This window comes from Lampris incognitus, chromosome 17 (assembly GCF_029633865.1).
Source record: "Lampris incognitus isolate fLamInc1 chromosome 17, fLamInc1.hap2, whole genome shotgun sequence".
NCBI classification, from domain to species: domain Eukaryota; kingdom Metazoa; phylum Chordata; class Actinopteri; order Lampriformes; family Lampridae; genus Lampris; species Lampris incognitus.
In genome coordinates, this window is record NC_079227.1 from 33,737,089 (window position 1) to 33,748,508 (window position 11,420).

At 47.5% G+C, this 11,420-nt stretch overlaps 1 pseudogene; it reads left to right on the forward strand.

The window, feature by feature from the left end:
- The first annotated feature begins 216 nt into the window (after window positions 1-216).
- Window positions 217-11,010, forward strand: LOC130127194 (histone H1-like; annotated as a pseudogene).
- Window positions 11,011-11,420: the final 410 nt, after the last annotated feature.

Here is an 11,420-nt window from a genome sequence, read left to right on the forward strand (position 1 = left end):
CACCACACGTGGGATTAGGGCCCATGTCTACCCACATCCAGACCCCACCACACGTGTGATTAGGGCCCATGTCTACCCACATACAGACCCCACCACACGTGTGATTAGGGCCCATGTCTAAACTGGTGGTTTGCACACAGAAGGATGAACCTATATGTGTCAAAAACTCCCGCTAAATAAATTAAACTGGACTTAACTTTGAACTTTGAGTTACCCATGGCAGCAGCTCCTTCTCTGGACTCAGACTGCAGTGAGCTAAACAGCAGGGGTCGTGGTGGTGGGGGGCGCATAAGGTGAGCTGGCTGGAGCTGAGCGGGACCCAATGCTCCTAGAGAATGACAACTGGGGGGCCAAATCTCTCACACGGAGTCAAAAAGTATGAGGTGCCATTTAGGCCATATATCAAGAAAGCTTGCACATACACTACTTTTTCCTCACGCATACACAAACTTGCACACACACAATTTTGTACCTTGAACATGGACATAAAAAGCTCACATGCATACCGCCTTTACTTTGCACATACACTACTTTTACCTCACACATAAACTACATTTCTCACACATAACATATAAAAGTTCACCCATGCACTACTTTTACCTTGCATACGCACATAAAAACCTTGCACACACACTGCTTTTTCTCACAAGCTTTTAATGTGACGCGTGAATGGAGAAAGTTGTGTGTGTGAGGCAAAAAGTAGTGTGTGTGCAAGCTTATTATGTATATGTGTGAGAAAAAGTAGTGTATGTGCAAGGAAAAAGTGGTATGCATGTGAGTTTTTTTTGTACATGTTCAAGGTAAAAATGGTGTTTTCAAGTTTTTTTACATGTGTGTGTGAGGAAAAAGTTGTGTATATGCAAGCTTTCTTGATAAACAGCACCTCATAACAAAGACCGCCAGGCACACATCAACCTCAAACACAGACATAACACAGACATAACACAATGTCCTCACACTCATGCATTCACACACACACATACACACACACACACTCACACACACACACACACACACCTAAGGACGATTTAACCTGACCTGTATGTCTTTGGACTGTGGGAGGAAACCGGAGCACCTGGAGGAAACCCATGCAGACACGGGGAGAACATGCAAACTCCACACAGAGGACGACCCCCAAGGTTGGACTACGCCGGGGCTCAAACCCAGGACCTATATATATATATATATATATATATATATATATATATATATATATATATATATATATATATATATATCAACACGGTACAGGAAAAAAGATTTTAATACATTGACCACTGACGGTTTAGGAAAAAAAACGCTATATACAGTGGGGAGAACAAGTATGATACACTGCCAATTTTGCAGGTTTTCCCACTTACAAAGCATGTGGAGGTCTGTAATTTTTATCATAGGTGCACTTCAACTGTGAGAAACGGAATCTAAAAAAAAAAATCCAGAAAATCACACTGTATGATTTTAAATAATTAATTTGCATTTTATTGCATGAAATAAGTATTTGATCACCTACCAACCAGTAAGAATTACGGCTCTCACAGACCTGTTAGTTTTTCTTTAAGAAGCCCTCCTGTTCTCCACTCATTACCTGTATTAACTGCACCTGTTTGAACTCGTTACCTGTATAAAAGATACCTGTCCACACACTCAATCAATCAGACTCCAACCTCTCCACAATGGCCAAGACCAGAGAGCTGTCTAAGGACATCAGGGACAAAATTGTAGACCTGCACAAGGCTGGGATGGGCTACAGGACAACAGGCAAGCAGCTTGGTGAGAAGGCAACAACTGTTGGCACAATTATTAGAAAATGGAAGAAGTTCAAGATTACGGTCAATCTCCCTCGGTCTGGGGCTCCATGCAAGATCTCACCTCGTGGGGCATCAATGATCATGAGAAAGGTGAGGGATCAGCCCAGAACTACACGGCAGGACCTGGTCAATGACCTGAAGAGAGCTGGGACCACAGTCTCAAAGAAAACCATTAGTAACACACTACGCCGTCATGGATTAAAATCCTGCAGCGCACGCAAGGTCCCCCTGCTCAAGCCAGTGCATGTCCAGGCCCGTCTGAAGTTTGCCAGTGACCATCTGGATGATCCAGAGGAGGAATGGGAGAAAGTCATGCGGTCTGATGAGACCAAAATAGAGCTTTTTGGTATAAACTCCACTCGCCGTGTTTGGAGGAAGAAGAAGGATGAGTACAACCCCAAGAACACCATCCCAACCATGAAGCATGGAGGTGGAAACATCATTCTTTGGGGATGCTTTTCTGCAAAGGGGACAGGACGACTGCACCGTATTGAGGGGAGGATGGATGGGGCAATGTATCGCGAGATCTTGGCCAACAACCTCCTTCCCTCAATAAGAGCATTGAAGATGGGTCGTGGCTGGGTCTTCCAGCATGACAACGACCCGAAACACACAGCCAGGGCAACTAAGGAGTGGCTCCGTAAGAAGCATCGCAAGGTCCTGGAGTGGCCTAGCCAGTCTCCAGACCTGAACCCAATAGAAAATCTTTGGGGGGCCAAGATCCCTGCTGCAGTGTGTGCAAACCTGGTCAAGAACTACAGGAAATGTCTGATCTCTGTAATTGCAAACAAAGGTTTCTTTACCAAATATTAAGTTCTGTTTTTCGGATGTATCAAATACATATGTCATGCAATAAAAAGCAAATTAATTACTTAAAAATCATACAATGTGATTTTCTGGATTTTTGTTTTAGATTCCGTCTCTCACAGTTGAAGTGTACCTATGATAAAAATTACAGACCTCTACATGCTTTGTAAGTGGGAAAACCTGCAAAATTGGCAGTGTATCACATACTTGTTCTCCCCACTGTATCTACATATATATATCTATATATATATAGATATATATATATATAGATATATAGATATATGTATATACCTTTGTTAAAAGAAACACTCGATGGTAGGGAAAGTGCTCAATAAATAAGGAGCAAAATATATACTATATATACACACAGGATGACCCGGGATGACCCCCAAGGTTGGACAACCCGGGGGCTCAAACCCAGGACCTTGCTATAGGGCCACCACGCTAACCACTGCGCAACTGTGCCGCCCTGCGCTTTATCTATTTATCCCTGAGGGGAAATGAAGTTGTCACAGCCGCTATGAGAAGGTCAACAGTTCAAAAAGAAAAACGTGCAGTAACAAACATGTAAACACTGGTGAATACTCATAAACATTAGCACTGAGGTCATGCACAAAGACAAACACACAAACCAGAAAGTATGCTAAAAAAAAAACTGAAAAGGGTACACTAACTCAGAATGTCAATCAAGGCCAGGCAGTTTCTGACACGCAAACCAGTGGGTGCACATCCTGCAAGAGCGATTTCCGCTGAGCTGAAGACGGCCCTTTCTCGCCCATGCGTCCCCCCCCCCCTCCTGTCCCTGCAGCCCCGTCCCACCCAATTACCTGTGGCTCCGCTGTAGTTAGGCAGCAGGTCATTAAACCACCTGCAGAAACATTTCAAGGAGACATTCGGTGCTAAACACACACACACACACGAGCGCGGGAAGGGGGCGACTGGGGGGGCTGTAGCACCCCCTAGTGGTGGGTGTAGCGCCCCCCTCCGTAGTGGCAGGTGGCTGTGTAACATCTTAGACCCAACACTATGCCTAACTTTTCGTAACGTACAAATGCAAAAAAATAAAACATACCTTTATTTCATACAGTGGATTAGGGCAGTGTGGAATGTACATGTTGAATAATAAAGTGAGTAAACACTCATTCCAGATGTGCTACACACGCACCTCACAAACAAAACAATGACGTCATACTGTAGCGACCGGGGCAGGCGGTCGCTCTGACTGTCGGCGGTTCTGCGCTGGGAGAGCGCAATGGCTGATGGGACTGTTAATGTCAGACTTAAAATTGTGTTTTACTGATGTGGTGTTCGTGTTGTGGTTCTTCTTGTGTTGTTGTTTTGGGGATTCGTTGGCCCTGTGATGGCCTGGCGGCCTGTCCAAGGTGTTTCCCCACCTGCTGCCCAACGACTGCTGGGGTAGGCTCCAGCATCCCCACGACCCTGAGAACAGGATGAGTGGTTTGGATAATGGAATGGACTCAGACTAAGTAGGAGACCATTTACTGACTAACTGAGTGTAGGACCGGGACTGGGACTGATGTCGCCACTTGGGACATTGGGGGGAGCTCGTTACGTTGTCAGTTCTGGTCGGTTCTGGCCGGTGTGAATAGAAGAGCACTCCTGGGGTCGTGCGGTGTATGGGGCACGGGAGTTGCGATTAAAAAGAGATCTCTGCCTCTCGACCCATTCTTCCACGCCGGCCCCGCCACAATACTTTTCGTGTCAGTTGGCAGCCCCCCCTACTTAAACCATCTTCCTGCACGCCTGCACACACACCAAACTCAGCTCTGCCACTGATGAGCTACAGCAGTTAGTGGGTGAAATATCTGTGACCATACTCCGAAGCGGTCCGAGGCGGGATGACTTCAGAAGAATTCAACCTGTCCTCTGTTTTTTAAATGCTCAGGCAATGAACGAAGACGCAGTCGGCGGTGAAAAGGTTGATTTTCTTTGTCGAGACAGGATAAGCGCTGTATTAGAAAGCTATACTGTAAGGCAGCGGTATTTAATTATGTGCCACGGGGGTCCGCGTGTATGCAGATTTTCTTTCCAGCCCACCACTACACCAGCTGATTTCACTGATTAGTCATACTTTCTGGTTGTAATTGTGTTAATCAGTAAAATCAGCTGGTGCAGCATTGGGCTGGAAAGAAAACCTGCATACACACGGACATCCATGGCACATAATTGAACACCACTGCTCTAAGAATTTTTTTTTCTACATTAAAAATTTCTGTGTCTTTTTCTTCTTCTTTCGGTTTGTTCCTCGTTTCTCAGGGGTCGCCACAATGGATTTTACAGTTTCCATCAATACCAGGTGAGGGCACAGCACCAATGGCGGTGGTTGCTGACCCGGGCCTCGACTGATCCGGTATGGAGCCTCAACCAATTTGGTATGGTACTGTCAATCCACATACTCCATCCATCAATTCATTACCCAAGCTGCTTATCCCCAATTGGGGTCACAGGATGCTGGAGCCTATCCTAGCAGTCACGGGGAGACACCCTGGACAGGCCGCCAGTCCATCACAGGGCCGACACACACACACACACACACAGGGACAATTTAGTACGGCCGATTCACCTGACCTACATGTCTCTGGACTGTGGGAGGAAACCGGAGCACCCGCAAGAAAACCACATGGACACGAGAACATGCAAACTCCACACGGAGGACGATCCGGGATGACCCCCAAGGTTGGACAATCCCGGAGTTTGAACCCAGGATATTCTTGCTGTGAGACAACCGCGCTAACCGCTGCGCCACCATGCCGCCCCAATCCGCATACTGATTTGGCAAAGTTTTATGTCGGATGCCCTTCCTGATCCTGACACATCCACTAACCCTATGGACGGGCGCCCGGGTAGCGTAGCAGTCTAGTCCGTTGCCTACCAACACGGGAATCACCAGATCGAATCCCCGTGTTACCGCCGGCTTGGTCAGACAATTGGCCGTGTCTGCGAGTGTTAAGCCAGATGTGGGTATGTGTCCTGGTCGCTGCACTGGCGCCTCCTCTGGTCGGTCGGGGCGCCTGTTCAGGGGGGAGGGGGAACTGGGGGGAATAGCGTGACCCTCCGACGTGCTGCGTCCCCTTAGCGAAATTCCTCACCATCAGGTGAAAAAGAAGCAGCTGGCAACTCCACGTGTATTGGAGGAAGCATGTGGTAGTCTGCAGCCCTCCCCGGATCGGCAGAGGGGTGGAGCAGCGACCGGGACAGCTCAGAGAGCAGGGTGATAGGCCGGGTACAATTGGGGAGAAAAAAAGGGGGGGGGGACCCTATGGACAGGAGCACAGGTAACGCTCTGGATGCCATCCCAGTATTCATGGACTTGCACCCATGCCTGTCGCCTGTAAGTGGACTAATAACAGGTAAACTTTCTGATTGTTTTTTTTATTGTTTCCTGTATTTTTCTCAAAGTACTTTTTTTCCCTAGGTTGCGAAAAAACTCACCTTCATAAAATCTGAGCCCATCTTGCCCATTAAACATTCACACCCAACCACACCTCCCCAAGGACAAAGAAGAAGTGCTCGTATGAACGGCACAAAGTATATGACAATGACATACATAGTGTAGCATGAGAATTCAAGGAGCAGGCAAGATCAAACCTGAGTTCCCCACACCACGGGCGACTACGTTAACCAGTCGACTAAGGGGTCGGACTCGTAAGCCAATGGGCTAGCGAGTCCACACATCAGTGGTCGTACACTATTACACTACTCCCCTCCTTCGGGAAGCACATGCCCGCGCTTCTGCATACCAGCTCCCCCCTCACGCCTCTGAGCACACCGCTGCCACCAAATGTAGCGCAAGAATTCAGGGAGCAGGTGGGATCGAACCCGAGTTCACCGCACCACGTGCGACTACGTTAACCAATCGACTAAAGGGGTCAGACCCGTTAGCCAATGGGCTAGCGAGTCTACACATCTGTGGTCATTACAGCGTTACAATAGTATAAAGGGGTCAGACCCGTTAGCCAACGGGCTAGCGAGTCTACACATCCATGATCGTTACACTGTTACAATAGTGTAGGCACTGTAAAGACTGTGACCCTGCTAAAACATGATAAGAAAAATGTGTCATTAACTAAAGTAAAGGAGTTTTGTCAATGGTAAAGCACAAACTTACTTATTTCACTGTCCTTTGGCTCCCTTTGGCTTCACCAACAGGTGTAAGCAACTTCTTGTGTATTTACTCCAGCCTAGCCTTGAAGCCAGTTTCAAACCCATAGTCATACCTGGCTGCACCTTTAGCTCTTTGGGTTTAATAATCCTGATATGATAAATGGATACGCCTGCTTATCTCCGTCAGCAAACTAATGGGCAGTTCTTTTATTACCCCAGATAAGGAAAATTATGTTCGCCTGTTTGTTTCGGGGTGAAGCACGGTGGCTCAGTGGTTAGCACAGTCACCTCACAGCAATAAGGTCCTGGGTTCGAGCCCCAGGGTAGTCCACTCTTGGGGATCGTCCTGGGTCGTCCTCTGTGAGGAGTTTGCATGTTCTACCCGTGTCTGCGTGGGTTTCCTCCCACAGTCCAAAGATATGTAGGTCAGGTGAATCGGCCGTACTAAATTGTCCCTAGATATGAATGTGTGTGATGGTCTGGCAGGCTGTCCAGGGTGTCTTCTCGCCTGCCGCTCAGTGACTGCTGGGATAGGCTCCAGCATCCCCCGTGACCCTGAGAGCAGGATAAGTGGTTTGGATAATAGATGTTTGTTTCAGAGGAGGGTCGGTTGGAGTGGGTGGCTATGGCACTGCACTGACGTAATGGACCCACCAACCAACTTAGGCCAGGCACAACAAACCCCGCCCTTTGGCCCCTTGACCTTTCACCTTTACCAACATCCAAAACATATAATTTGACAGGCTAGCAATGGACAGGAATGTATATTTAAAATAGAAAGGAAAACATTTTGGTTCACTCCTAAAAACAAAACCCACAGGGTGGAGTAAAGATAAAAAACGGATATGCAAATTGTAGGTTTGATTTACATCAAGTGTACTTGAAACTGCACTGCCCCTCGGTTCGTCGATGGTGGCCCTGTTTACACTGTTCGCAAGCTCCTGGCGGTCCAGCGTCGGGGCCGGGGCTTCCAATACCTGGTTGACTGGGAGGGATACGGCTCGGAGGAACAGTCCTAGGTCTCCGCCAGCAACATCCTGGACCCCTCCCTCATCCGGGACTTCCATCGGGCCCACCCTGGCGACCCTGGGCCATCTGGGGCCGGCCGTGGGGGGGGGGGGGTACTGTCATGCCCCGTCTGGATAGTTATCTTTTTGTTTCTACCAGTGTTCTTTGTCTTGTACTTCCTGTTTTATTTTGATATGCACCTCTTGTCTCGTTTCAGGTCCTTTACTTCCTGCCCTCATGTGTCTCCCTCCTGTGTGATTATCTGCCCTGCCCTAATGTGTTGCACCTGTGTCTCATTGTCTCTCCTCCTCCAGAGTATAGTCTTCGTGTTCCCTTCCTTCTGTGCCAGTTCGTCTTGTTCCTTGTGACAGCATTCTAGCATTTTTTCCTTGTGTGAGTTTCCTAAGCCCTATAGTTTCCTGACCTGTTTTTTTTGTTGTTGCCTTTTTTACCTTGCCTTTCGCCTACCGATTTGGACACTGTTGCCTTGTTATCCGATCACCTGTGTACCGACCTCGTTCTTATTAAAAGGACTGCTTTTTGTGAACTGACACTGAATCTGCGTTTTGAGTCCAAGCCTGTGTTTCAGTGTTGACAGGTCGGGGCGCCTGTTTGCGGGGTAGGGGGAACTGGGGGAATAGTGTGATCCTCCCACGCGCTACGTCCCCCTGGTGAAACTCCTCACTGTCAGGTGAAATGAAGCGGCTGGCAACTCCACATGTATCAGAGGAGGCATGTGGTAGTCTGCAGCCCTCCCCGGATCGGCAGAGGGGGTGTAGCAGTTACCAGGACGGCTCGGAGGAGTGGGGTAATTGGCCGGGTACAATTGGGGAGAGACAGGGGGGGGGGGGAGATGGTGAAGAAACAGGTGGAGCAGCAAAGTAGTATGGGGTAAATTATACCTCGATACAGTAGCAAGAGAAGGTGAGGTTCAACAGAAGGTTTTACAGTCTTTGCTGGCAGCGTTTATGGATATCAGGATGTGTTGGTCGAAACAGTGTCTATTGTCCAGAGTGAGTCCAAGGTACCTGACGTAGTCCACAAGGTCTCATTATGGATGAGGGTAGTGTTGTGGACTGAGATGTGAGAATTACGGTTGGTAATGAGCACCTATTCCGTCTTAGTGACAGTCAGTTGTAGATGATTATCTGTGCACCATTGTGTGAAATGGAAAATGGCGTGTTGATAGGCTGCCACAGAATTGTTATCATATCTATATGACAAATAATAACTCATGATTAAATAGCAATTAACACAAATACGTAAACTGCACGTGTCTTATGCGGATAGCTGCTTATTGAGCAGCTGCATCCGGGGAATGTCACGGGAGACACTATGCAGGTATTTACACACTGGAGACACTTTGGTGTGATATTAGCATCAGATTAAAAGACAGTCTCACTGTCTCTCCCTCCCATGTGTGACCAATGTTTTTTCCTGTCTCTTCTCCCGTGTATGTGAATGGTGTGATGTGAGTCTCTGTTGTGTGCATGTGTCTGTCCTCCTGCCAGGTCTACATGGTGATGGTGGTCGCATGGCTCAGGTCCTGGGCTGTTCTGGTTGGCATCCGGACACTGCTTGGCATCCTCCTCATCATATTCTTCATCCATCCGTCCATTATCCAAACCGCTTATCCTACTCAGGGTCACGGGGATGCTGGAGCCTATCCCGGCAGTCATTGGGCAGCAGGCGGGGAGACACCCTGGACAGACTGCAATTTTGTAATTTGTGATAATGGACTATACAAATAGAATTGACTGGACTCTCTTCCGATAAATTAAGGCTACATTTAGACTGCCTGGTACAAGTAACATAATTCCAATTTTTTTGCTCACGTGTGGCACAGATCGGATATGTATTATGACCATGTCAGCAGGAGAAAAAGCTCATTTTCAGATCTGATTATGACCACATTTCTGTGTGGAAATAAATCTGATAGGAATCTGATATCTCCCAATGCGACTCTCATGTAACCACACAGATCAGATTTTTCAGGTCAGCGAGAATCGAACGCCATTCAAAATGTGACGCCCTAACACTGGTGTCGCATTTTAGGTAACGTGGTGTTCACGTGCTGTTGTTTACTTCCACATCGCTGACCAAACTCTCGTGAAGGCCCACTCATGCCGGTTGGTTCAAGTGCAATGCAGAGTTGTGGCGTAAGCACAGGAATCGGATATGGGTGACTTTTAAAAGTAGATGTAAACAGGCGGTCAAAAAAATCAGAACCAAAAAAAAAAAATCGGAACTGAGCATCACGACCTGCTGTATAAACGTAGCCTATGTGCTCTCAATTGCATCATGACTTTTGACGTCCTCTTCCACCTTTCCTGCCACCCTCTGCTTTGTACCTTCCATCAAGCCTAGAATATGGTATATGTCTTGAAACTGTCTCAGTATAGAGACCAGTATTTTCATCAGCCAGTATTCATCTTCACTCAACCCGTTTCACAGTCAGGGACATAACAATATGAACCAAAGCATGAGGTGTGTTGGATGCCCTATGCTATGACATCACTGGTTTTATCCAAAGTCACGCAATTCCACAAAATGTTATTCTCTCTCTCTCTTGCTCCCTCTCTCTCTCAGATAGTTGTCAGTTTGTGCCTCCGAACAGACGAATAAGACCAAATAGCAGAAGTCACTCCTGCTCCAGCAGCAGGACCAGCCGCCGCTGCCGCTTCGGCAAAAGGGGCCAAAATGAAAACCCCCCGAGCCAAGAAGAGTGGAGCTCATCGTAAAAGCAGTATCACCCTCCAAAGAGAGAGGCGGTATGTCTTTGGCTGCGCTTAAGAAGGCTTTGGCCGGCAGCAGCTACAACAACTGACTTGACTTGACGTGGAGAAGAACAAGGCCCGTGTCAAAGTGGCGGTCAAGAGCCTGGTAATGAAGGGCGCGCTGGTCCAGGTCAAATGTACCGATGTCTCCAGCTCCTTCAAGATCGTCAAGAAAGCTTAAGTCACCAAGAAACCCGCCAACAGGGCGGTGAAGGCTAAGAAAGTAGCGGTGAAGGCTAAGAAAGTAGCGGCCAAGAAACCCGCCACCAAAAAAACAGCGGCTAATTAAACTGCAGCGGCCAAGAAATCCCCGAAGAAGGCAAAGAAGCTTGCAGCAGTATAGAAGTCCAAGAGCCCCGAGAAGCTCGCCAATAGCCCAAAAAAAAGTGGCCAAAAAGCCCGCTGCCCCCAAGAAGATCGCAGCTAAACCCAAGTCAGCTAAGCTGAAGGTGGCCAAGCAAAAGAAGGCTGCCGGTAAAAAGTAAACATTCCATCTCTCTCTCTCGCTCCCTCTCTCTCTCTCTCCTCCTCTCAGTCTCTCTCTCTTTCTCTGTCTCTTTCTTTCTCTCCCTCTTTCTGAATGCCAATACCTTCCATATTCAGCAGATATTGCCATGAAATAAATATTTGAAACTGTATTGTTTTTCAGACACAGTGGGACAGCTGTAGAAGAGAAACATTGCTATCAGATGTTACTCAGCTTAATCCTGTTATTTGCACAATCAACTCTTTTGTCATTGTCATAGTCAATGCTAGGCAGCTTGGTGTCTGCCTTTCAGTGTAAAAGTTTTCCCAGCTCTGTCATGAGCTCAAGTCTTGGTCAGTTTTGGACATTTAACTCATATTATATACATCTTGGCCAAGTAGATATTGTCAAATGGGTTTTGATAATTCA